This window comes from Gambusia affinis, linkage group LG20 (assembly GCF_019740435.1).
Source record: "Gambusia affinis linkage group LG20, SWU_Gaff_1.0, whole genome shotgun sequence".
In the NCBI taxonomy this organism is placed as follows: Eukaryota; Metazoa; Chordata; class Actinopteri; order Cyprinodontiformes; family Poeciliidae; genus Gambusia; species Gambusia affinis.
The window spans coordinates 4,287,597-4,314,629 of record NC_057887.1 but is presented as its reverse complement, the minus strand read 5'-3'; the positions used below and the strand labels follow the sequence as shown (position 1 = coordinate 4,314,629).

At 38.7% G+C, this 27,033-nt stretch overlaps 1 long non-coding RNA gene across 2 annotated transcripts in view; it reads left to right on the top strand.

The window, feature by feature from the left end:
* LOC122823417 overlaps positions 1-27,033 on the top strand; it is a 119,895-nt gene that overhangs the window by 46,176 nt on the left and 46,686 nt on the right. For both annotated transcript variants that reach the window (XR_006369337.1, XR_006369336.1), the window contains one exon: positions 25,315-25,480. This is a non-coding gene — a long non-coding RNA (uncharacterized LOC122823417). The remainder of the gene's footprint in view (positions 1-25,314; positions 25,481-27,033) is intronic.

Here is a 27,033-nt window from a genome sequence, read left to right as displayed (position 1 = left end):
AAGGTAATAAATTAGATTAACATTTGCTTTCCATAGTTGGTAAGAATGGACCATGAGCAACATCTATGACAAAACCAAGACATGTGGTCACGGATACCTTGCAATGTAAACTCCTAATTGTCCTTCATAATGTTCCATAATGTCTGCAGTTTGTTAGCTCCCACGCTTTTTATGAAAGTCAACAGACAATGCAGAAAGCCACCAGTGACCTCACTGGAGCTCAATTGTTCCACAGACCTCTCACTTACAGCGCACAATACTGCCACTGACTCACTTTAACCTGTCAGGACCCATCGCAACAGATTCACGTAGATGAGCTAAGCCACTAGGTACAGCTGACTGCTGGAAAACATATCCTGTAATTGTTCACGTCCTTCCTGTTGGATGGAAGGGAGTTTATTAAAGTAAGGAATTATTGTTAGTCTGAAGTTGTAAAAAATATATTGCAAAGTGCTTTAAGATGTGATGTTTAGAATATTCTGCTGATTCAGAATATTCTCTCCTGATGTGTAGGGTTTTTTTGTGCACTTCTGACACTGAAGTATCTGCACAGAGTACACTTAAATGTTTCAGATAAATCTAATTTTATGTTAGGCAAAGATAACCGGAGGTTTTACAAAAAAATGTTTTCACATAATTTCATTTGCTAAGGGAGAAGGTAACCCAAGCCAGTGTGGCCATTTGTAAAAATATCAACTCCTTTTGTGAATTATGTTTTAGTTGTGTACTTTTAGGAGTATTTTTACTACGCTGTACATTTTTGATTTGGGGAAATTATTGTAGTTTTGATTATTAAAACACCAACATTTTCACTTAACTCTACATTTTGCCCTGCCTGATGTAATTTTTAAATATTAAATGATTGATAATTTGATCAGTTACTCAATACTTGAGTAGACTTTTTACCAAAAACATTTCTACACTTGAGTAATTTTTTTTGGACAGCTACTTTTTACTTTTACTTCAGTAAAAATTTGCTGAAGTAGTGCTGCTATTACTTGAGTAAAAGCTTTGGCTACTCTGGCCACCTCTGCTTTTAGCTTCAGCCATTTTGAGTTATGCAAGTGGATTTTTGGCTCTGTGGCTCTCTTAAAGCTACAGCAGAATCAATATGAAACATAAAATATTAAAAATCCTTCATGTATTTGGTAATTCTGTCACTACGTTTGAGCTAACAATATAAGAAAACTGTTTATCCGCTGTTGTCGGCGGCCATGCTAACTAGCTAGAGCATTCATGTCAGGCTTCGGAGCTGAAGTGTAACAGAGAGAAACCTACGGCAACTTTTTATTTATTAAACCATAAAATATTGCCCTATCCATCCATTGTCTGTACACCCTTCGTCCCTAATGGGGTTGGGAGGGTTGCTGGTGCCAATCTCCAGCTGCGTCCCGGGCGAGAGGCGGGGTTCACCCTGGACAGGTCGCCAGTCTGTCGCAGAAAATATTGCCCTATTGTTGTTTTTATATTTAATTCTTTTGCTCTGTGCTCCTGTGAAAAATTGCCCTTCTCCCCCTGGTTTTACCTAAAACTGCCACAGATACATTTCTATGACTGTGAAACGTACCACATTGAGAGCCACTTTGCTGCAAAATAACATGGAACACGGATGAACCTTTCCAGGATTTTCAGGTCTAAAACGTTTCTCCAAGGGCACATCAGTGACTCATCCATCACAGAGCAACATCCAAAACACTGCAAGCCTCATTTGTCTCAGTTAAGGTCAGTGTCCATGATTCAATAATTAGCAAAGCGACTGAACAAAAATGGAAGAGTTCCAAGATATAAACCATCTCTCACCAAACAGAGGACAAAGACCTGTTTCACTTTTGCCAAAAAAAGGAAAAAACATCTTAATGATCTCCAAGACTTTGGGGGAAATGTTATGTGGCTTAAAGGGATAAACGTGGGATTGCTTAGACTTTGACCTTCATGAAGCCAGTTAAAGACGAAGTCATCTCTCCAATTTCGGTGTGCATTCATTGCTTCTACTAGCAATGTCCAAAGAGAGTCAATTGGCAGAAAATAACAGTGATGTAGCTCTTTCCTAGCCTGGCCATTCCTTTTCTGCGCTATTCCGCTTAATTAATATCTGGCTTCCTGGAGAGTCTGGGTTTTCTGACATTTACAAGGATTGCCTCCAGTAGAATTTCTACCGGACCAAGCGGCACAAGGAGGTACTGTGAACAATAACATTGATTTTCTGCGCTGTTTTAGAATTGTAATCTGCCTGTAGTTTTAGCGATGGCAGCGGAGGAAGTGAACGCGTTGGCCACGCTTCCCAATATTGAATTAACATTAACAGTCTCCTTATTCAGCTTGGCACTTCTCTCTTCGCAGTGGGGGACGGTTGTTTACGGCACAGGATGTTTCTGGTAAGCTTCATAGTGTCGAACTGGCACAAAGCTAAACCACAGAAGCTAACATCTTTAGGCTTTCTTATCTGCACTGTTGGAAGTACAACCAATCACCACTGCTACTTGGATTCAATGCCAAGTATCATTGACGCTACTCATCATTGACATTGTATCAATGCTACTTGATGCAATGTCAATGACACTGAGATCTACTTTAAGTGTGCCTCTCAATCAATCAATCGATCAATCAAGTAACATTGCGTGTAGATATTTCAGCTTCCTAACATGCATTTTTTTGGAATATATTAGACATGCCCTTTGAAAAAGTCCACAGATAGGTGGATTTTTCACTTGTGTATCAATTAGTGAATACTGAATCATTGTACTTAAAATAATCATCCATTTACCATTTCGTTCTCCAGTCATGAATGGAACAATGAAATTAGGCTAGTTATTTAGACGATAAATTGCTGGAAATTGTTAAATCAGCCGAGAATAGAAGTCTTTCCTAATATTTTTTACAGTTTGCCAAAACAAAGGAATAAAGAATACAGACACCCTTTTTGAATTGACTGTGTCAACAGAACTTCTGCATCCAACTTCCAAGTCTACAATCCTCCTCCGACACTGGTGGTTTCACTGAAATACATAAATGATTCAGCTCCCTGTGCAGTTATTAAAACATGGCCACTTGACATTAGAGGGCTCCCTATTCTCTCCACTTTACATCTCTTAAAACCCATATTTGTTCCCCCGACACAAGTTGAGGTCACCTCAAGAATTTACTGAGCTTCTTTGACAAAGTAGTTTATTTTAGACCTCTCCCTATATCATTATGGTTTTCTCAGCAAACAGGGCGCATTTATTAGCTTCTTACTCACTCCAGAGCTGCAGTGGAAAATGCATAACCAGTCCTATAGTCGTTTTGTTCTGGTGCCGTTTTGTCCGGTGTGGGAACTCGCACACGAACAATCCTTTGAGGGCTCGTTTTAAACACCAGTATTGACCACAGGGGCTGTGGCTACGGTATATGGGTTGAAGCTAATCTTCATTATGCTAACTACAGAGGGGGAGACAGAGTGACTCTGACATTGGATTTGTTCTGCCATCTTGATATCCCTGCAACCTCAGGCTTAACCAAATTACAGCCCTTTGCTGCTTTTGCGCTTCGTTTAGCCTGTCAACTGAATACAAACACATTGCCTTCTTAATTCTCACGCGGTTATGACTGATGTAAGCACATGTAACTCCTAGCAAAGGCATTCGCAGCCCGCCGGTTTCACATTCTACGTTAAAACCGGTAAGCGTTAATCGAAAACGTACGTGACAGACCAACGCTGTGCGTACTTGTGATGAAAAAGAAAAACAATGTGTGATTTTCAAAGCATTTTTGTAAATAAAAATCTGAAAAGTGTGGCATGCATATCTAATCCAGCTCAATAGCCTTAAGGTGAGACCTAACTAGTAAGTAGAGTTTCCCCTTTGTGTAATTTTATTTCAGTGTTAGTAAAGATGTTCTACAATATCTCAGAGCACCTTTTCAGATGCCTCTACTGATATTTTTCTATCAAAAAAATGGGTAACGGATTCGCCATGTCGTGTACCATGTGAGGCAAAGCTACGTTGTTTGAAAGAATAGGTCAGTTCAACTGCAGTAGCCGCTTTTTGACCTGCAGAGGCCAGCACCAAGACGGTTTTAGGCAACATATTGGAGAACTAAACAAATTTGCACATAAATGTCAAAATTTGCACAAAAACGACAAAAAAAGAATAAAACCCTAAATAACCTATTTAGACAATTTACCAGAAAAAAAAACCAGTTGATTTGAGGGCTGGTTACAATAAAAAGTACTTAAAATTGCACTTTTTTGTGTTTTTCAGTATGCTATACACGCTTCTTTTAATTGCCCTCAGTGGGAATAAATAAGGTTTTTTGAATTCAATTTGTTTTGGGGATTTTTTAAAACCTTTGTTCTACAGTTTTTAATTGAAATGAAATTGAATTCATCTTTCCTGACACGAAAAAACCCATAAAGAGGAAAAAAAGCTACTTTTTTTATGTGATTTAATTATGAATCCTCTAATTACATTTTTTTTAAATCCAGTACCACCCCTAATCATAACCCAATAAAATATATTAAGATTGGTGTTTGTAAAATGTGGGGCATTAATACTTTTGTAGTCCAAAGGTTTGAGGAAAGAACTTTGCTTTAAAGTCTTGTTTGACTTAAAGATGCTTGAAAATGTGATGAAACAACTTGAGTTGTGTCTGCTTGAATACCTTTACGGTCCTGGTGAGTGCGCGCAAGAGACTGGCTCTAGCCGCCTTAATGCAGCTCGCCTGCCAAAATGCCCAGAGATGGCACAACAGTCCCTGGAAGCAGCCAGCCAGCCACTGAGCTGGCTCCGGCACACACCCACAGAGAAGCACACATGGGCTTAGGACACGTATCATGGTGCTGTTGCACAGGCAAAGGTACATTCTGCTCCTGTGGCAACTTCACAAATAGACTTGTTTTCCTCATGCTGGAAAAAGTGACCTGGAGCCAAGCAACACTCACAACCCGCAGTCCTAACAACCACACCCACCCACTCATCCACCCACGAAATAAGATGTTTATGGCACAAGATAGAGGCAGGTCTGTGGGGGCCGGGGGCTGAGGCGTACGCGCTTTGACGGAGAATTTATTTTGGAAGTGTTTCGAGAAAATGCCAGTAAACACTTTTTTAGCTATTCGTAGAAAAGAAGGGGAGGTGGGGGGGAACTGAGTGATGTAAATTGTAAATCATACTCCGGTGCTGTTCCCAACGCATTTATTAAGGCGGTCATCGAAGACCCTTTGTGGCAACACTTTGTAAGGCACCTTTGAATCGTCTTCCAAGAGCCGTTCTCTCTCAGGACAGGACACGGAGCTCCGTTCCAGAGCCGTTAGGAGAACAGAGACTTTCCATCGGTGGTTTCACGTCAAGATGCATTTTATGAGAACGCATGCTGGGGATTGGTCATCGTTGTTATTGCAAGATTATTGGGTGCTGCAGTGAGGCACTGGAAAGCTAGATTAAATCTCTGTGCGTGTGTGTGTGTGTGTGTGTGTAAGGCCACTGTGGCCAGTTAAAGTACCGTGTGTGAAGTAAAGCATCTCTTTGTATCATGTTATTAACCTTTTTACATGCTTGGAATTGAGTGTTTGTATTTTTGGTGCCACAAATCCTTCTAGTTTGGGCTTATGAACACAGCTTTCATGTCTCCAGCACTTAGATTTATGTCTATGAAAAGATACCTAAGAATTGTTTAACCTCTTACATCCTAAGCAAGCCGAGGTCACATAGCAGCTGGACCCACCGGTGGATCCGTCGGGTTCTAGAGGTTAAGGTTAGGTTTAATGTTATACTAGCATTTATGCTAAGATTACCCTTTTTTTGGCTTATTTTGACTTAAAAACCAAAATTAGCTAACTGAGTGGATTACTTTAATGTTAGCCATCATGCTAGAGCAAGCCAACATGATAACAGTTAAGCTAACATTAGCTTTGTAACTTATTTTGACCTAAAAACCTAAATTAGATTACTGAATGGATTAAGCTCCCGTTAGCCATCTTGCCAGCGTAAGACAACACGATAACATTTAAGCTAACATTAGCTTTTTAAGCTAATTTGGATTTAAGAGCAAAACTAGCACACTGAATACGTTAAGTTAAAGTTACTCAGCATGTAAGCCAATAAGATATGACAGCATGCAAGCTAACATTAGCTCTTTAGCTAATATTTGGTGTAGTTATAAGTTATTACTCTCCACTATTTAAATGTAAATTTTAACAGGCGTTTGAGTGGCTGATCATATTTTGCAGTTAGTGGCCTTCTCTACCAGTCCATGATGGTGAGCACATACTGGTTGTGATGGAAGACAAGCTGGTCACACACGTTCCAGAACACAAAAAGATGCCAGCAGATTATTTTTCTTCTTTTCAAGCTTTTTAAACCAAGTTCGTGTCATTTTTAAGTCTGGATTTGTCGGCCAAATGTGGGATTGTACTTACCGTACCTTTGCTCTACACCATCTTCCTTCTTTATGTTTTTATTCAGGATGTTGAGAAGTTTTACTTGCTTCTTTCCTTACAAGGAACTTACATTATGGAGGTAATTGAAGCAAATATTTGGTCAAAGATCAGGTATTCTTTTACTTTTTCATACCTCAGTTCTTTATATCAAACTGAAGGCAATTCTCTGAGGTTAATCCTAAAGTATCTTGCAAAAGCCCCCCAGTCATGGTGTAAAATGAGACATCCTTGTTGAGCCAGGTGGTTTTAGACTTGGATCTTCCAATCCGCAACGTGATTTTGTGAAACCGTTTCAGTGCACTTTTCCTCACTTTACTTCACACAATACAAATCCTCTTGGACATTTGATGCGCCCATTTTCAAGAGTGCCTTTTCAGCGCCTTTGAAGGTTCCAGAAATGCCAAAGTAGAGTACGAACTTAGAACAAGACAGAAAACTGAACCGAAAGAATGTGAACACACACACACACACACACACACACACACACACACAACTTTAACGCAATTTATTTGACCTTAGCACACACTTGACAATAATTCAGCTTCCTCTACTTGAGCTCCTTGCGCAAACGTTACAGCAAAGACTGACAGGAGCAGGAGGAGGAGAAGGAAAACAAACAAATAGGAGGAGACGGTCCATGACAAGATGTTCACCAGATGTTGGGTCTCCTCTCCTCTCCCCCTCCGTGTTTGATGGCTTCATCGTTGATGCACGTTTCCAATTAGTCAGAGTATGTTTCTTATCAAAGCTAATGTGGATTATTTAGATATGAAATTTAACTTCAAACAAAATGACATAAGGCTGCTTTCACTGGCTTTGTCCTTGTAATAAATTAAAAGGAAATTAGTTTTATTTCCTGTGCGGTTCCAACTTTAAGTTGTCAGCAGGCCACGGAGTACCAAAGTTCATCTTCCAGTAGGGAGTTTAGACCGAGATAAGCTCGTCAAGAAGCACTCCCTCGCTAACATCTGAGCGAGGATTTTTAATTGTAGAATGAGAGTATTGCAGAGTTCAGCATACACTAAAAAAAAAAAATCTGTTGTTTTTGCAAAAAAAAAAAAAAACAGCGGCGGTTGCAAGAAAAGCTCAGAAATACAAATACAAAATATAGTAAATATGTTAACAGTTTAATTGACCAAACAATAATTACAACAAAGTTAAATTGTAAAAAAAAAATGTTGATTGTCCCATAATTGTACAAATTTTAAGCGATTCAAAAGTTTTGTAATAAACAGTTGCATCAAGAAAATTTTACAAAATTTTTCAGACCTTATCTTGATATGTTACATATTATGTTCTACTTTACATTTTCTTCCAGTAAGATTTACAGTTCTTGTCCATTAAAATAGATTTTTTTTCTTACCAAAAAAAAAGTTTGAATAACAGATTAAAACTGTTGAAATGCCAGTATAAAATATTTTCTTAATATTTTGTGTAAAACTGAATTTAAATTTTGTTAAGTAAATTTAAGTAAGCTTCCCCTTTTTTTTAGTAATAATTATATTTTCACATATCTATAAAGATCAAATTTCCAAAAACATTTATCACATAACTGCAACTTTAAAACACAAGAAAACCACATTTGAAGTATATCCATAATAATGAAAAAGATCCTTACACTTGCATGTCGTTTATGTTACAAACAGAAACTACATCAACGTTTTCCATCCACCATGGAGGCAAGACCTCCTTGGATGGTTGAAGCTCCCAAACAAGTCACTTCCGGTCTGGAGTCAAGTCTGTTTAACTCCATGTGAAATAAACTAGAGAGCCCCCTAGTGGACTGGGGAGAATGACTCCAACAGTGGACTTCACTCTGGTAAAGTTTGAGCGACATTCAGCCTGGGAGCCGTCAGCAAACAGTTGTCATATGACAACTCAGAGGACCAGTGGGAGAACGCAATACAAAATGCTCTCTGCTTCATGGAAATAGGTCACCAGAGAAGTAGGAACGGAAACCTAGAACTGGTTCTCAGTACTTCAAGAATTGTTAAATTGCCTTTTTAATGAAGCCGCTTATCTGCACCAGTAACGTGTGACCTACTTACGTGATGACGTATTGTACACACTCCCGTCTTTTGCTTTAGGAATTAAATTTCCTGTTGATGTCATTAACGCTGACGATCCTAAAAAGTCCCTGCCAATGTGTGCATTTTTTAAAATCACATCTCAAGGTGTGAGTTTGTGTGAAACTGCCTGGGGAGACGAGTCGACGCTGTACAGTAGGTGTTAAAAAGATGAAACTTAGGCCATGTAGTTCACATAGGTCTCTTGCACTAACCTTGATTAAATTTCCTGTTAGTGTTACCACTGGCAACCCTTCCAAAGTCCCCAACAATGCCAACATTTCCCTTTTTTGGTTACGTTTCTCAGGATGTGAGTTTGTGTGAAACTGCCCGGAGAGACGAGTCAAGGTAGGTGTAGGTTTAGAAAGATTAAAACTTAAGGCAACCCAGGTCACACGAGTCAATGCTAACCTCTGTTCAATTCCCTGTTTATGTTTTTAACACGATAACTCTATCAAGTCCCTAACAATGCTAACACGTACACTTTTTTTGGTTACATGTCTCAAGGCGTGAGTTTGTGCATGACCAGTCTGTGCTGGACTGTCGGCGTTAGGAAGATGAAACTGCCTCCTCTGTTCAAGGTCGGTTTTTCATGTTTCATATCTGTGACTTCCTTCACTTCTCTCTCAAGCAATTTGTCTTCCCTGTTCTGTCTAAAGTGTGCACATTGACAGGGAAGACAAACATCAACAGCACAATGATTTGGTTTTATTTAAAGTGAGCACAAAGTAAATCTAGAAAGACAAACTAAACCAGGACATTATATTTCTCGGAGGGCTAACGTCTCCAAGCTAAAAGAATGACCTCATGTGATGGGAGGTTTCAGAGGAGCTATCCAGATCGAATCGGACTTTGGTGGCGCTGTCCCATCCTCCCCTGCCTGTCCTTCTTTCCTCCCGTCCACTTTTACCTCATAGGCACCTCATCATCGTGCTGCTCGTTACCGGAACTGTTCCGGAAAGTTGCCATGCTTGTATAAACCGCTGCAGCTGCAGGTCAAAGACTCTTCTCTCACTTTCTTTGCTTCTCATCTTCATAAAAGGGATTACGTTGCAGCAAGACTTTTCATCTGTAAAACGTTTTAACACGCTTTTTAAGCTTCTGCGGGACAATATATCGTCTCCTTTTGACATAGTCTGGGTTTGCTGTGGTACGTTACAAAACCACTAACACCGACATCAATTTTTACTCACATTTTCACTTCAAAACCACAAACATTTCTAGAACTTTGTATTTTGCGACAGAACAAAACATCATTTACATCTAAATTGTAATGTAGCATAAAAATAATGCTTTCTTTTACAAATCTTAAAAGTGTACCATGCATATATAAAAACAAGTGCATAACACAGTTTTCAATTTTGTATTTGTAAAATGTTCTCATTTTCTAAACTGTCTCCAAAGTGTTATTTGACTGCATCTGCGTTTTGCCCAACGTTCAATGCTGCTTCAGCTTTGGCTGACTGCAAGCTTTTCTCGCTGCTTCTCTCTCCGCTGTTCAGGGAACGCTGGGACCAGTTTGCTTGTTTTCCTTTTAGTTTCCAGTGGAAGTTTCAGGCAGCATTTTTATGAGTGCTTGAAACGACACGCGTAAACAAAAAAGGCTCCCAAGCATCCATAAGCGTGCCGTTCAGAAATCCATCAGCGTTGCTCAACACCGCGGGGCAATTAGAAACGATGGAGACTCTAGCGAACCAGGACGTTACTGGAGGTTGGCGCTGATTGGGACATGTATCAAAGCTGATGTGAACGCTGTTATTGGCACCATGGTGTTCACCACAGACTCAACCTCAGAAACCTGATCTTGTATTGGACTGTTTCTTAAGATTTCAGAAGAGAAGGAATTTGTTGGTGGAGCAGCCATCTCCTTGGCTTTATGTATGTTCAGAACAACTTCTTAGATTTATTTATTGCTCCGACATTAATTATTCTGAAAGTAAACTGGATATCTCCCTTTTTTGCTCGTGATTTATCAAGAAGGCATTCATAACTTCTTTAAGGCACAATTTAAAGGTTGATCCACCCTAAAGCGAAACCCTGAGGTTTATTTGAGCTTTGGCTAGCAGACCTCTGCCAGCAACTTTTAACAAAGTACCAAACCGGACTAATGTGGGGATCACAGGAAGGACAGGATGATTGACTGCACGTGGCGGAGATTGTCCGGCATGAGCTGAATGTTCCGAAACAGGAGGTTTTATTCCAATCAAGTGGACGATTTCAAATTAGCACACATCTTAAAGGAAATTCCAGGAGCAAATTACTGGCAGTATTGCTGTTGGAATGTAATGATGCATTTTTCTGGTTGAGGTTATGGGCAATAGTGAAGAAACGCTCTGCAATTATTTTTAACTGTTGTGTTGTAATTATTCCTTTATGCTGGTGAATGCTTGATATGTTTGTGAGGTCCAAGAGGAAAAAAAAGAGATTTAAATAAAATGAAAGTCCTAGCGATCTGGTTAAGCGTTTGCTGATTGACAAAAGGAGTCTAAATCTATCTTAATGTCAATTAATAAATGTAACAACATGAAGTAGGCTAAAAGATCTCAAAAAACGGACACATTTTGCTCCGGTCTAAAGAAATCAAGGAGAGATGAGAAGCAAAGTATCTGATGGGCTTATGAAGCCTTTTCTAAAGCTCTTCAGCAACCACAGTAGCTGTCCTTCCATTACAAAAGTGCAAAGATCTTTCAGTATTCCTCTACGGTCAAAAAAACATCATTTTGCAATTTCAATATTACCAACGCATAATAAAAGCAAATAAAGTCACACATGAATAAGTTTGTCATTAAAACAGATGCCATGATCCTCCGACTACTTCCCATCGTCATCTTCTTTGTCGTCTATACCAGTGGTAACATCCGGTTCCGTTAAGCCGATTTATTTTCGAAATGTCAAATTGCACAATTCTAATGACAGTTGCTATTCTCAAATGGAGAAAATATCGTAGTAATTTTGGTTCTGGAAAGCACTGCAGGCTCCCAGTTCAGTTTAATACTTATGATGAAACAGCAAGAAAGAGATAAACGGGAAAGTTCCAAGGCCAAATTCACACACATTTTCCTAAAAAGATGTTTAAGACACTTGTCAAATATGGTGCTGATTTTGGGGTGTATTATGTAGAGCAGGAGCTCCATGAGACTGCCTGGGTTTGAATTCCAACTTTGAGATGTTTGAGGCAGGTCTGTACTCATTTCCTCTCTGATTACTGTTAACAAAAGGTCCTTATAAAATGGTGGCATAAAATCAACATCGATACCAAGTCTGCATCAGTATCAGATTGTCAGATTTCCTCTTGGTTTTTATTTTTGTATTGTAGTTTCTCAACTCTACACACACAAAAAACTTTTGTTTTGATTTGTTCTGAAATTTTGATTTCTTTGCACTTTTTTATTTCATAAAAATGGACACAAATCATGTTAACAGGCTACTAAAGTATTTTGTAGATACCTACGAGCTTCTTTTCTAAGTTTGAACTAAACAATTCAAAGTAAAAGTGATAAAAATACTAAAAAGGTCAGAAGTTTGAAGAAATACCAACTTAAATAAAAAGTATCAGTATTGGTATCGGCAATACGAGCTCTGTATTTAATTGACATTGGATTGATTCCAAAATTTAGTAAACTTTTGTTGGTGTGGACCTGCTTTGCTTTACACAACATGGTGTAATTCAAGGAACAAGTAATTGAATTTGGAAGTGACCTGGTCAAAGTCTGGACTCAAATCTGACTGAGTTAGTTGATACTAATAAAGGTATTAGTCAAAATTCTTCACAACTTCTTAGTTGTGAAGAATTTCTTAGAAAAGTGATCTACTGGACTCGGTAACATTTGTGGACTCTCACAGAGCTGATATGACGCGAACATTTAATTTTTCATTATCTAATACAACATGACTGCCATTGGTCGACTTCATCTAGGCTAGCTCAAATTTTACAAACAGCAGTTAGCATAATTCAGAACAATTAGCCTCTCCTTTCTATGTGTCTTTCTTTTCCACTAACAGGGTGTTTCTGGCTTTCAGCGTTTTTGGCTCCAAGTGAAAAGACACACCGGAGAGTCGGGGTGGAGAAAACAGGGGGGTAACTGGAGGCGCTAAACGTACGCGTGATACCACTAAGTACCTGTGTGTACATGCGTTTAGTGATAGCAAAAAAAGAAAATGACAAACAGTTCAGAACAAAAGGAGGGGATTCGGCCAAAGCAGACGATTGCTGGAGGATTTTTATTTCATTTTAATTTTTTACCAGAGGCAGGACTTGGCGGAGGAACGTTTCAAAGTGTTCTGTTGGGTGTATGGTCCGTTTTAAGCATCCCAACTTTGCGGTTAGCACTGTTTCATGATGGTGCAACCAAACTCTGAAAATCCCAGCGCTGTGGTTTATATCTCATGTTTGTTGATGTGGAAAAATGGAAACAAATGGCAAAAACTAATGTTTTCATAACGCCAGAGGCAATGAGAGTTTGGGTTACTGCACCTCTCAGCCCAAAGCCGTCACGTTAAACTCAACTCCAGTGAGGACTGCGTGGATTCCAGGTTGGATATTGTTACTTTAGCTCCTCGTTGTGACATCTTTAAGAGATTTTGGGCTGTTTTTCTCAACTTATAAAACTTTAATGTGTTTGTTTTGAGGAGTAATATTTGCTGAACAGCACCGGTTGATCTAACAAGATCCGAAAAAGAAGGAAGTGGAGGGTTAGCGGGAAGAAAGGACAGTGATGAGAGGGCCAAAGGAAGTGGAAGAGGCTTCGCATCTGTCGGGGGTTCACGGTTAGGGTCAGCAGGTTGAACGGTAATCAGGTTTCAGTGTGAGCACATCTCCGCAGCTGACTGAGCGGAGCTTCATTAACCATCATTACATGCATGCACACACAAATGCTACACAATTGCCAGCGTGCTTAGCATAATCAGCGTCCTATCCCAGTCGCTAATCACTATCTGTGGCCCTGCAATCATTGCGGGAAAGGCTTTAGCTAGTCCAGCGATGGATGAGTGGTGATGTCATCAGGATGTTATCATCTGGTTGGCTAATGACAGGAAGTTTGCAGGGCAGGGGTCATAGCCCTTAGGGGGTGGCTTGTCTGTTCCTTGAAGCCTCATGCTGTTGTGTTGCTTAAAGGGAAGGAAGGTAGACCTGTTATATATAAATATGATTACAGATGTTGAGCTTAGGATGGTGTGAAAAGTCCGCAAATTCATATTTAAGGCTAGTTGCCATTTAACTAAACCTAGCATTAGCAATTCAGTCTATTTTGTATGTTTTTATTGTACATCAGGATTCTAATAAACAGTGGTGATACTCACATGAATGGAGCCTTCGGCTAGCCCCTCTTTCTGCCACCCCCGTCCCTCTACAACCTATTAAAATGTAGAAAATCATTGTTTTGTGTCGCTAACTAAAAGGCCAGTGGTGTTAACACTTCAGCACTAAACATAAAGCTTCCACTAATGCTAAAGAGCTAAAGCAAGTGGTATTTAGTGGTAGCTGAAGCTAGTGAAAGCTACTGCTAGAGCGCTAAGCTGATTTGTGTTTAGTAGCAGCTAATGCTAAAGTGCTAAATTCAACCATTTTGGTACCCACCATGTGTCATGGGGAGAACATGAGGAATCTCAGTTTATATGTACATTTTTGCATATTTATTTAACTCCACCTGTGGTCGTTGAGTCATATGAGTGTCGTAATCTTCTGTAAACTTTGTTTGTTTGTTGAATTCTTGCCGTTTACTCAATAAAGTGTCCTGAAAAGAATTGAGAGAGTAAGTGAGGAGAGGAAACAGAGGCAGTCTTCATCCAATCCTAAATAAAAGCATGGATATAAACGACTAGCTGCTTGAAGAATTTAGGAACTAAAATTTGAACATTGATGTTGAACTTTATTGCACTGAATTCTTACAAAACATTCAAGTGGATTATCACTCTGGAACTTATCTGGAAAAATTAATTTAGCGGTCGCTAAAGAGTTAGCCAAAACGCGACAGCACCAGACAAAAAAATGATCTCAGCTAATTGAACATTAGTTGATTATCTGATGTTTGCCCATCACAGACATTTCAGCTCCAGTCCAGACCGACTGGAGCTAAAATATTGTCTGATATTTTGAGAAGTGCATTTGTAGTAACCTAGAAAAGTGCAGTTAGAATAACGCTCACCTATGACACATTATACACAGCACTATTTTCTATTATAATCCAAAATAAATCTGCAACACAAGTTCAGTTTAAAAGGAGAACTTCTATACTGGCTTGCCAAAACTTTAGAGACCACATAATCTCATCATAATACATCGCCAAAGTCCTTGTTTAAACAAAACCAGGACTGGCTTTTTTTTTTGTTTGTTTTTCCAAAATCCCCACTGTAGCTTTACAATAGAGCCACTCATTTTGGCAAAGTTACTGCCTTTATTATTTCCAGAGTATTATGAAAATAGTGTCATGTCATAAATCTTACCAAATAAGCAATAAACAATGAGGCCCAATAATGAGCCCCGTTCAAAACTCTAGTCATTATGAAATGCAGCATAGCAGATATTTGAATTAGGTCAGAGCACTATGAATGCACTTGTTTTTTTTTTTGTAGATCATCAACTTTTGATTTCCGAACTTCAAAAAGTGTGGATTCTTATCTTTCAGAAGTATTGCTAAAGCCTTATCTCATTTTCCTGATTCTAATATAACCTTTTTTCTCAGAGGGTCCAGAGACGGGCACAAACTGTAGAAGGGTGGTACTCTAAAAATCTTCAAATACAATGAACAGTGGGACAAAACTCAAATAACAAAGTTATTTATTTAACCAATCAAAACGCATGGATCTGTTTAGCATGAGAAAACTATGTAGTAGATTTGTTTGCTGCTGTTTCCTAGGGCACAAGTTAATTTGTCTAGTCAAACAGTTAGCATATATGGCTTAGTAAGCTTAGCTGTAGACAATTCTATTTTTAGCTTCGTAATGCTATCTTCGTCTTAAAGTCAAAATTATTGAACCATTATAGACTACAACTCGCAAATGACGGTTTTTTATCTGAGCCCACTTTTTCATATTGATGAATTACATATGCATCAACCTGCCAATAGGACTAGAGGTAGAAATGAGCCACTTTGCTATGACCTCATGTAAATGTTCATATGTAATGTCCCATTTAAAAAAAAAAAAAAGAAAAAAGAAGAAACGATCAGGAAAAAAATATTACTGGCAGTTGTACAACAACAGGAGCATTTTTGTCATGCAGTGCTAACGTCGTGAAGCTTCCTTTGGTTTGAGCTGTATGGAAGAATAGTCTATAAAGACTATATAAGAAAGCATACATAGTGTATAAAGACTATATAAGAAAGCATACATAGTGTATAAAGACTATATAAGAAAGCATACATAGTGTATAAAGACTATATAAGAAAGCATACATAGTGTATAAAACTATATAAGAAAGCATACATAGTGTATAAAGACTATATAAGAAAGCATACATAGTGTATAAAACTATATAAGAAAGCATACATAGTGTATAAAGACTATATAAGAAAGCATACATAGTGTATAAAACTATATAAGAAAGCATACATAGTGTATAAAGACTATATAAGAAAGCATACATAGTGTATAAAGACTATATAAGAAAGCATACATAGTGTATAAAGACTATATAAGAAAGCATACATAGTGTATAAAGACTATATAAGAAAGCATACATAGTCTATAAAGACTATGCCTTCAGCTTCATTTGTGGTTTGTAAATGATTTGTGGCAGCTCAGAGAGGCCTCTCTAAGTGGATCTGTGACAGAACTGTTTTATAAAACAGGATTAATCTTAGGAATCCACAATACGTAATAATGTACACCACGTAATATCATCACGCAGCATGTTCTAGCTTTTTTTCCAAAGGAAGAGTTCCTGACGGGACATCTCTCTGTCTGTGTGGTCAGCTGAGATTAGTCAGCACACGGCACTCTTCATCATTCCTTCCAGTCTGGATGATTAACAGGGCGGAGTTCAGCCTTGTATATTTTACTTGAGACCAGAAGTGAAATATTTATAACTCTTACAGAAAATACACGGATGAGTCCCAAAACTTCGAAAATAATTTGAGCCAAGTTGCGCCTCAGTAGTGGGAAAAGTTCACTCACTTACACTTTTTTCTACAGATTGTGTCAAAAAAAAAAAAAAAAACTCCCAAAAGTAAGAATAGTAAGTAAAACATGTCAAACAAAGTGGTTAACTACGAAACATCCCTTTTGAGTAAACGCGATTTTCCATGAATGTAGTCAAGCGAATGATGAAAACACTTGTAACAATTTGGTCAAAAAAAAAAAATTACACAAAACACCAGAACTTAATATCTTATGACATGAGATCTTGCCAGGATTTTCCCCAGAGTATCATAAGCCTGGTGGGCCGCCAGGCTCTATAAAGTTTAAACTCTCAGCATCCGATTGTAGCTATGGTAACAGAACAGTATAACTATGAAGATTGTTCTTTGCACTTTTACAAAGTAAACCTGCCAGCTGCATAAAATATTAAACTTAAATGGTAAACAATTTGAAATGTTTCAAATAATAAATCCTGAAACCATTAAATTTAACAGCATTGACATTCTTGACATCTATTGTCTGTGTTTAAATGTTACGTTTATTGGGGCCCTCTGAGGGCTGGGGCACCACAAGGAGCCACTGAGTTCATTTAAGGGTTGGGTCAGCTCTAAATGTGACTAGAATTACATGTGTATTTAAATCCACTGGGCCATTACTTAGTCGGATGTAACAGAAGTGCAAGAAAGAAATTTGTTCTTCACCTGTTGACAGTGGAGTTAGCTACAGTTGTGTTAGCTACAGTTGTGTTAGCTACAGTTGTGTTAGCTACAGTTGTGTTAGCTACAGTTGAGTTAGCTACAGTTGTGTTAGCTACAGTTGAGTTAGCTATAGTTGTGTTAGCTACAGTTGTGTTAGCTACAGTTGTGTTAGCTACAGTTGTGTTAGCTACAGTGAAGTTAGCTACAGTGAAGTTAGCTACAGTTGAGTTAGCTACAGTTGTGTTAGCTACAGTTGTGTTAGCTACAGTGAAGTTAGCTACAGTGAAGTTAGCTACAGTGAAGTTAGCTACAGTTGTGTTAGCTACAGTGAAGTTAGCTACAGTGAAGTTAGCTACAGTTGAGTTAGCTACAGTTGTGTTAGCTACAGTTGTGTTAGCTACAGTTGTGTTAGCTACAGTTGAGTTAGCTACAGTTGTGTTAGCTATAGTTGTGTTAGCTATAGTTGTGTTAGCTATAGTTGTGTTAGCTATAGTTGTGTTAGCTATAGTTGTGTTTGCTACAGTGAAGTTAGCTACAGTGAAGTTAGCTACAGTTGTGTTAGCTACAGTGGAGTTAGCTACCGCTTGTGGGGCTCAGCTACAAAACCACTAAAGAAGTGTCTGCTACTTACCTCTGTTTAGTTCATTTTGTGTGTGTGGTAGTCTTTAGGATACCCTGCAGAACAATTAAATTGTAAAAGTAAACTCCAAAGATACAAGTCAGACAGGCTAACGATTAGTCGCTAGCAACTCCAAAGTTAGCCTCTGTTTCAATTACTTCCTGCTGAAACTAAGTTATTTTACCACTATTTGATTAACATGGACTAAATTTGCGACAGTTCAAGCCCTTAAATTAGGTGACTTGAACTGAATAATAGTACGCTGAACAAATATTTTTTAAAACAGTTTGAGATGTATTCTATTTATTTTATTTATTTCTATCCTATAAAATACATCAAGCATTTTCATAAGCCGTTTACCAGATCTATCGGCTGTAACCACATCTTCTAAATAATCAACTACGATGAAAAGAGAGAATGGAACATGTTCTCATTCAGTCACAATTAAAGTTTGTCAAACTTACTTTATGTTTCTTTAACTTTGCGACCAATATCAACTGGGATAAACTTAATTTGATTATTTGTGACTAAATAAAGCAGTATGTTTAAGTTGGATCACCTGTTCACTTTTTCAGTGTATTTCAGTTGAAGGCCATTTAGCTTCGCCAAATAATTTATTACCAACGTCTTAGCAGTTGTGAGTCCTTTAAGCTGGCTCTTTTTCATATTCTGCTCAAGTTCAAGTTATTAATGGTTTAGAAAGGGCTCCTTATTTTCTAGATTAAAACAATGTAGCAAGTAAATTTTTTTGGGGGATCTGGTTTAATAGTCACCAAAAGACCTCACATCTAGACTTGAGCTCTAGTTCAAACCAGTCATAAAGTTGAGGAAATATTGGGAGGAGAGTTAAGACAGGACTTAGAAAACGAGAACAGGACTAAGACAAATCTGATCACAATTACGCTACACTGTGATGTGGCTTTGTGGCATTAAAAACCACCTTTATTGGGCGTCCCATGTTTGGAGCTCTTGAGTCCTCGACCAGGCCGTCACGGGTTCGACCCCCGGACCTGATGATATTTGCCGCATGTCTTCCCCCCTACCACCCTCTTTTCCTGTCAGACTACTTTCATATAAGGGACACTAGAGCCCACAAAAGACCCCCTGGAGGGGTAGAACCCCCCAAAACAAAACCCTTTATTAAAAGAACAATCAAAGTACGACTTTATGACAGATGTTGGGTATTCACAAAAAATATATAAATAAATAAAAAGAACCTGAAAAAGTCGCAATGTGTGAAATACTCTCATACATTGCGACTCCTGACTTCTGGAGAAGTTATTACCCGCTTGGGGCTGCAGTTATTTGTTCTTGAACCAGCGCCTTTTTATTATATTTTAGTATTTAACATATTATGTCGACAGGCTAGAATTAACTCAATTTCCCAACACTGGACTGGTTGGTGTTTTCAGCTCTATCTCTAGCCACATTTTACTTCATGGAGGTTTTATGAAGTAGTTTTGGCCTTTGACCTGTCAGACTGACCCCTATATGTAGGCATTAACTATCACGCCACTGTAACTGTGGTTTTAAATGAAATCATCCAACGCCCTAAACACACGCACAAAGCCAACTGTCCATCAGGATGACTAATGAGCAGCTGATTGCATCACGGTCAGCTGAAGCTGTCACTGAGAAGCCGGGCAGCTTCAGAGGCCAAAACTATGACACGGATGGGCAGGAAGGGATAGAAAAGACGGACCAAGACGTGGAATGGACGCAGTTTGCATTTGGGAGTGAAAGATGAGCCGAATGGGCAGGAACATCCCTGCAAAACATGGAGACAAGAGATGAGTGATCTGGTTTCTGCTCAAAGGCTCTGGAGGTTTCCTGAGTGAGGAAGGGGGAGGATTGGTAGAGGCCAGCAAAGGGAGGTGGGGGTCTGCCTACCATAAATTCCTAATTCCTCCTCCTTCTCCTCGCCTTCTTCCCCCTTCACATGTCACACTTTCTCACCGAGATGACGTCTTGACAGCCGATTTAGTTCCAGTTAACGTATCAGCTTCAAAATACTGCATTCCCTTTTTTTTTTTTTTCTATTTTATTCATGGTTTCAGTTGGTTGTGTTATTTATCTCAAGTTTTTTACTATTATAATTCTGTTTTTTGGCTGTTGTGTGTTATGTTAGATATTTAAAATGTCTTCCACTTCCAGTGCTAAATGTTAATCAAATTGAAAAAATCTCCAAAGCTCATTATTAGACAGCTGCATTAAAGAGTGAGATGGTGAGGTTACCAAGTCTTCATAACAAGCATAAGATTGGAGTTTGATAAGTGGAACCTTGTGCTTTGGTCAAGTGAAGCTGAAGTGGACATGTACACCAGGAGATTCGAACGGAAAGCTTGGAGGTAAACGGGTCAACGATGAATCCAAAAGATCCAACTAAATCAGAACGACAACGACTCGACACACACAAACTCAACCTTATTCCATATCTGGAGCCTGAAAACAGCCTGGGAAATAAAGACAAAGAGAAATGTTTTGCCATCATCCTCTTAGCCCCCACATCTAAAGAAATGGCATTTACTCAAATCTAAGTGAGTTTGGTCTGAAACTAAAAGTGAGTTTGTGGAAATCCACCTGCTAGTTTTAGTAAAGTCCCAAAAAAAACGTATTAGAGAGAATGTCGTGAATCCTTTGAAATGCCAATTAATTTCAATAAACAGAAATTTTTCACCTGACTCAAAATCAACTTCCTTTCAAAACCTGTCTTAGTCCAATGACATGTCAAGACATAATCGATGACTCAGGGCTCTGAACTGTTTGAAAAGGTTAATTAAGGAGGAATGGTCAAGTTTTTTTCTCTCTAACCAAACTTGTGGAATATTAAAGAAGTGATGTTTTCTTGGGAGGTAAAGGGCTTACGTGAAGATTTAGCAACAGGATTACGATCCACAGGTGCGCCCATTGAGTACATTATTTCTTGATGTGGGAGGGTTGTTTTTGTCACTTTAATACCTGTACTCCAAGGTCAGAAGAAGGGACATTAAAAACTTTAATTGCATATAATGGATGCACTATCTAAGCAATTAACTTACATGTTTTAACCACCAAACCTTGAGTTTTCAGACACAACCTAAAGTAGCAATGCAAGAAGAGACTGTGAAGAGAAAGGAAAAGTAACAGCTAACTTTGAGGTTGCTTTATTTTCTTATGCTCAGCTCCTGCTAAGTGATATGTTTAGCTACACTAGTCTACCTATTGAGTTTTATTTGACTTTATTGAATGTTATTTGTTCAGCAAAGGTCTGCTCAGCAGGCTTGTTCTCTGCTTCTTCTCACACGTTTTCGAAGATTTGCACCCCGTGTAGCGTCACGTCGCTTTTATTCACCAGATATTCTCTCTGCTTCTATATTCTGATGAAGGGAAAAGTGTGAATGTGAAATGAGGGTCTTGACAAGAAGAACAAAAGTGTTGCTGTTGAGACGAAGCGACCCTGCAGATACGACTAGGATGATGAGCTTGAAGTGTGGGAACGTCAACAAGGTATCGTCGTCTTTACTTTTTTTTGTTTCTCTGCTGGTAGCCTGCTGAAAACCAGACCCTCGTTCTGCGCTTTGCTTCGTATGGCGACTGAGAAACGATGGCTTACTAATGGCGCTGACTCTGTTCAAGTTTTAAAAAATCTGATTTTACCTAATTGATAATGTTTGTCCATTATGTAAAGAATGCGCTAGCTTGATGAAGCTTACCAGAAATTGTGTCCGCTGTAAGCAACCCCAAGGGGAGTAAGGCCATGACATCTTCGCCAGCAATAAAATGTATTTATTATTCCTCTTGCTCGGACTTTAATTGCTCAATAATGGGAAGCGTGGTCAACACGGACCTTCCTCTGCTGCCATTACTAAAACTACAAGCAGACTACAATTCTAAAATAGTGCAGAAAATTGACATCATTGTTCGTAACTTGTCCTTTTGTTCAGATTGGCCCAGTTGAAATTCTACCACAAGAATCCAAGTGAATGGGAGAAATCCCATACTGTACTGTAAGTAACGTTTGAATCAAGTGGAATAGGGCAGGAGGGCAACAGCCAGGCTAGTGACAAATTGTAACAAGGTTGAGAAGAAGCAGTCAAAGAGCATTAATGCCGGAAGAAGCTAAGGTGGGAGATTCAGGCATTTTAGTTGTGCAATCAACAAATCTAGCGCTGTATGAAATCTTGATTACAATTCACCACAGGTCATGTAGGGGACACAGCACATGAGGAAAAAAGGTTCTGTGATCAGATGAGCTCAAATTTGAACATTTTCTGCTATGAAACATGGTGGTGGTAACATCATGCTGTGGGGACGTTACCCCTCAGCAGGGACGGGGAAGTTAATACGCTTTTGGGAGATTCTGATGTTCAGTGACTCCTCGAACAAATTCAACCACTGAATGTTGTTCTGTTTGTTTTGTCTTCTCAGTTCCATTTTCAGTAGCCCGCTTTAAGGCTTTTCAAGTTTAAAAGTGTCTGTGATCCACAATCTACAATTTGGGAAGATGATTTTTCAAGGCTTTTGTGGGCAACAGCGTGACTAACATTCCCTTGCTCTCGTGTTTTACTCATACTCCCCTTGGGGTGCTCTGCTATTTTCATACCACTGTCTTGCATTACCAAACTTTGCAAATATTGCGGGATGATGCAATATGATGAAAGAACACTCCCAAATGGTCTTTCGATCAGATATGTCTAAAGCATCTGGCCGCATAAACACTTCCCAGTGTCCAGCCACTTGTGCCGGGTCCACTTCTCCCACAATGTGATTTAAATTTCACAGCTGCAGAGCTTCTCGACTCCTAAAAGCCCCCCAAAAAAACAGAGGCTACCGCTTTGGCAAGATGCTCCCCTTCACTAATCTCTCTCCGTTAGTCCCCCATACATCACCTGCATCGTTGTGCTCAGTTTCCATCATCCTGCGGAGTAGCTGTGCCTTTCCCCATCCGTTCTTCTATACGTACCTTTTGTTTTCCTCGAGCTTGAATCTTCTCAGGGCACTGTCCCATAAGTGAAAATGAGACCCGGCAGTCAGGCTACAGGAATGCTCCTTTTCTCCCAGACAGCCTATCAATTACCATGAAGGAAAGTTATGATGATGCTTTTTACTGCCTCTAGAATCTTTGGACGTGCTTTAGAAATCACAGACTGTGTGTGTTTTGGTCTTCTGGTCGGTAGAGAAGAAGAACGAGGCTTTAGTCGTGGGGTAACGTGATCTCGCGGCGTCCGATCTTGCGATATTAAAATGCCTCGGATGTTTACCCGGTGAGTCTTGAGGTGTCCTCTGCTGTTTCTGTCAATTTGTGATTTGTTCTGGGGTAACAGATTTTAGGAGAGTTCTTATAGCTTCTCATTCTGTATGTGTGATATGTTTGTTATTCTTCTTTTGAAATACAAAAGGATGTAGTTTGTGAGTTGCCTCGTTGTGTTGGCGCTTTGTCGTCATTTCGACTTAGAAACCACGTAAAATGATAAACTTTCTTGATATAAAATTCTGTAAGAATACTAAATAATTTAAATGGCAAATGTACTTTGATATCCTTCAAACACACAGTGGAAAGCGTAAAATAGAAGAAGCTAACATCTAGAGTCTTTCTTATCGCTGCTCTTGGAGGTAAGAGGTTGATTTTATACAGCTTCCTACACTTAGAACTCTATTCTAATGGTTCAAATACCAAATATATTTTAGAATGCAGACTTGAAAGCATCTAAATAATACATAGGAAGCTAATATCTATAGTCTTACCTCCACTTTGTGGGATAAAAGTCGGATTTTCCATAAATAATCTGCTAATAGCTGGGCATCCACTCTGGTCCGCACTCTGCTGTCCAAACAAGATATTGCATCTCATTAAACATTCAAGTCATCAAAAGACATGTTTAGGGCTGAAACAATTCCTCGAGTGATTCGAGTACCTCGATTATTAAAATTCCTCGAGGAAAATGTATCTGCCTCGAAGCTTTGTTAATTTATATTTTATTATTTAATGCACCGTGTTCCAGACGAGTTTTTATTACTCGTGTTGCACAGAGCTCTTACTTCAGCCTGAGTTGTTGACGAAAGCTAAGTGTTAGCAGCATAGCGTACAGTCTTTAAGTTCGGCCTGGGAGGATTTGATGATAATGTCCGAGTCTTTGTCGTTTTTCGGGGGACCAATAAGCATCTTTAAAATGACTGGCGCGATGCCTGGAGTACCGTAGTCTTTTCTGCCTGGTGGCGGTTCAGAGTGAACAGCAGGAAGAGCGCTGCAGGTGTATTTATACAAGTGAGCGGATACACTGAACACTGCAGGCAGCTGCGCATTAGATGATTAACATAAGTGTAGCTTTACGGACAAACTGGAAAATTAATTTCATATCATCCCGGTCTCAACAAATGGGTTTCGGAGCTCATCATGGCGGCACGTAGCTGGTAGACGTTTCTGTGTGTGACGAACGAAGGTGTCAAATCCCACAAAAAAAATGTCTGGACAAGGTGAGAGTTCATCTGTTAAATTGACTTAAGATGAAAACAAAAGCTGCAGTATTGACATTTTTTATAAGCCTATTTGAGAGTTTGCCTCTTTACTATTAAATTGAATATAATTTCAGATTCTTGATTAACTTTTCTTCAGGTTAACTTAGAAAGTGAGCTATTATGGTTACAGGTTAATTTTCTAAACTACAGCAAAGTTATTGTTAGGGAAGTTCAACTGTGAAAAATTGGACTGATGTTGATATGCGGTAGTAAAACTGCTGTTATGTTACCAATGTTTTATTTTAGCTTTTTTTTTATCCAATTACTCAATTAATCGTTAGAATAATCGATAGATTACTCAATTACTAAAATATTCGTTTACAACAGCCCTAAACAGATTGACATATTGATGTTTATTTAATTTATCTCAGAAATATAAATGATTTAATTACAAGTTAGTATTAGAAAATAACTTTCTTGTAAATTACAAGATCATTTATTTCAAAACTTCCACAAAAAATATGAAACTCATGTTACGTTATGTAGTAAGTTATACAGTTAGTCATATATTTCAAGTCTTCTTCTGGAAGCTTTGATAATTATAGCTCGCATCTAAATATAAAACTAATTTTACTTTACCAGAAGAATAGAGTATTACATAAGATTGACAAAATCATGAATTCCTACCCTATGGAAAAGCATATCCATATACTGCACAGTATGTGCAATTAATGCAGGGTGGAAGCTGTTTGTGCATGAATTACTGCGTCAGTCCGGTCCGGCATCAAGGCAATCAGCCTGTGGTTCTGCTGAGGTGTTCAGGAAGCTTGGGTTGCTTTAAAAGCTACTCGTGCAGCTGCAACTCTGGCTCTGGTGCCGCTCATCTTCCTCTGGACAATGCTCCATAGAATTTCCACAGGGTTCACTGCTGGCCAATCAGACAGTGATACCGTGGTCGTTAACGCACGTATTCTTTTTGTTTTGTTTTTTTGTTTTTTTTAGCAGCGTGGGCAGGTGCCAACACCTGCTGGAAAATGGAATCAGCATCTCCATAAAGTGGACGCTGGACTTGATGCGCTTTGGACCGACACCAGCAGATGACACAGCTTCCTGATTCATCACTGATTGTGGAAACTTCAAGTTGGACCTGAAGCAGCTTGGTTTCTCTGTAAGTTGTTATTTATTTATTTATTTATTTATTTTTTAGCCCATAGTGTTGTTGATAAAAAAATGTTAAACTCTGTAGCTTTAAACACTGACAGAGGATAATAAAGCAGACAGTACATACAAATATTTTCAGACACATGGTTGCTGTGTCTACTATTCTTTATGCAGTTTATTCTGAGAATCCCACTTCCTGCTAAAGCTAGCATCATTTGTTCTAGCTTTAGCACACGTAGTGCTAGAGCACTACTTGCTTTAGTAAGCAAGCTAGCTTACTTTTTCCCCACTGAAGCTGCTACAGAGAAGGACCATTTTAAATTTAAGAAGTGAATTCCTCAATGTAAGCCATTTAATTGTCTAAAAACTAAACAATCCCATAAGCTGCTCATGTATTCTTAGGTTTGAAGGATGTGGCTCCTTCGTGCGGTGTCTGGCACAGCTCTGGGTATGACTTGCCCTTTCAGGTGGTCCTAATCAGGGACGTGAGCCGTTGTCATTCCCGAGGGATCTGCTCTAGCTGATAGTCTTTGTCATGACAGTTACAGGAAGAGAGACTAAGAGGCACATTTCACAGAATTATGATGTTCCATCTGTATTGCTGCTTTTCCAAAGTCAACCCGCCAGCTTTTAGTTCCCCTGGAATCAGACGGACATCATTAATCAAGAGTACAATGAACAAATCTGGCATTCGCTATCAGAAATAAACTTTTTTTTTTTTTTTTTTTTTATTTTAGATGGCCAGAGTTTTTTTTTTAGAACTTTAACTTTAATCCTGTGGTTTACCTTTGCCTGAGTAGATAAGATCATTTATTTAGTTAGTTATTTTATAGTTATTTTATTAGCAAACCATGCTAATCTAACATTTGTTTACTTTCCCACCATATAGCTTATGCTAACGTTGGACACTTGGCCATCTGGGTTTATTTTATTTTTTATCAAAACAATTTAGGGGACTTATTGTAATTAATTAATTGCATTTTAATTAAACTGAATATGGATAAAAAAAAGTAACAATTTTAATTCAAAAAATGTCTTTGGTGCTAAATTATTGAATAAAAGGGCTAATGAGATCAACAACAATATTTATTGTTTTTGACCAGTTATTTAGGTTATTCAAAGTTCTACCCATTTATATTTCAAGGATCGTGGATTCTGTGGATGCTAGCGATAGCACTGGGAATGTCTGAGCTTAGCATTGAGATGCAAATTTAGGTTTAAATAGCTTCGCTGACAGACTGACTCCTTTTTGAACAACTTGAACACGACAATAGTCGTTTCCACGCCTCATCAGATCATTTCTGCTTCGTTTTTTTTGAAGCAGAAATGAATCCCCAGTGGACAAAGAGAAGCGGTTTTGTCGTCCATCAATGTAGTTAGAGGATGTCGCTTGCACGTCAAATATACGGATGTACATGAAACATGTGAATACAAAGAAACTATGTATTTGAATTAGAGTCTTTTCACATCGCTTAAAGAATAAGTACTTGCTCTAGCTGCAGTGCAGGGCTTTTTGAATGAAATTCTTGGTAAGGGTTTTTTTCACAATTAGCTGAAAGC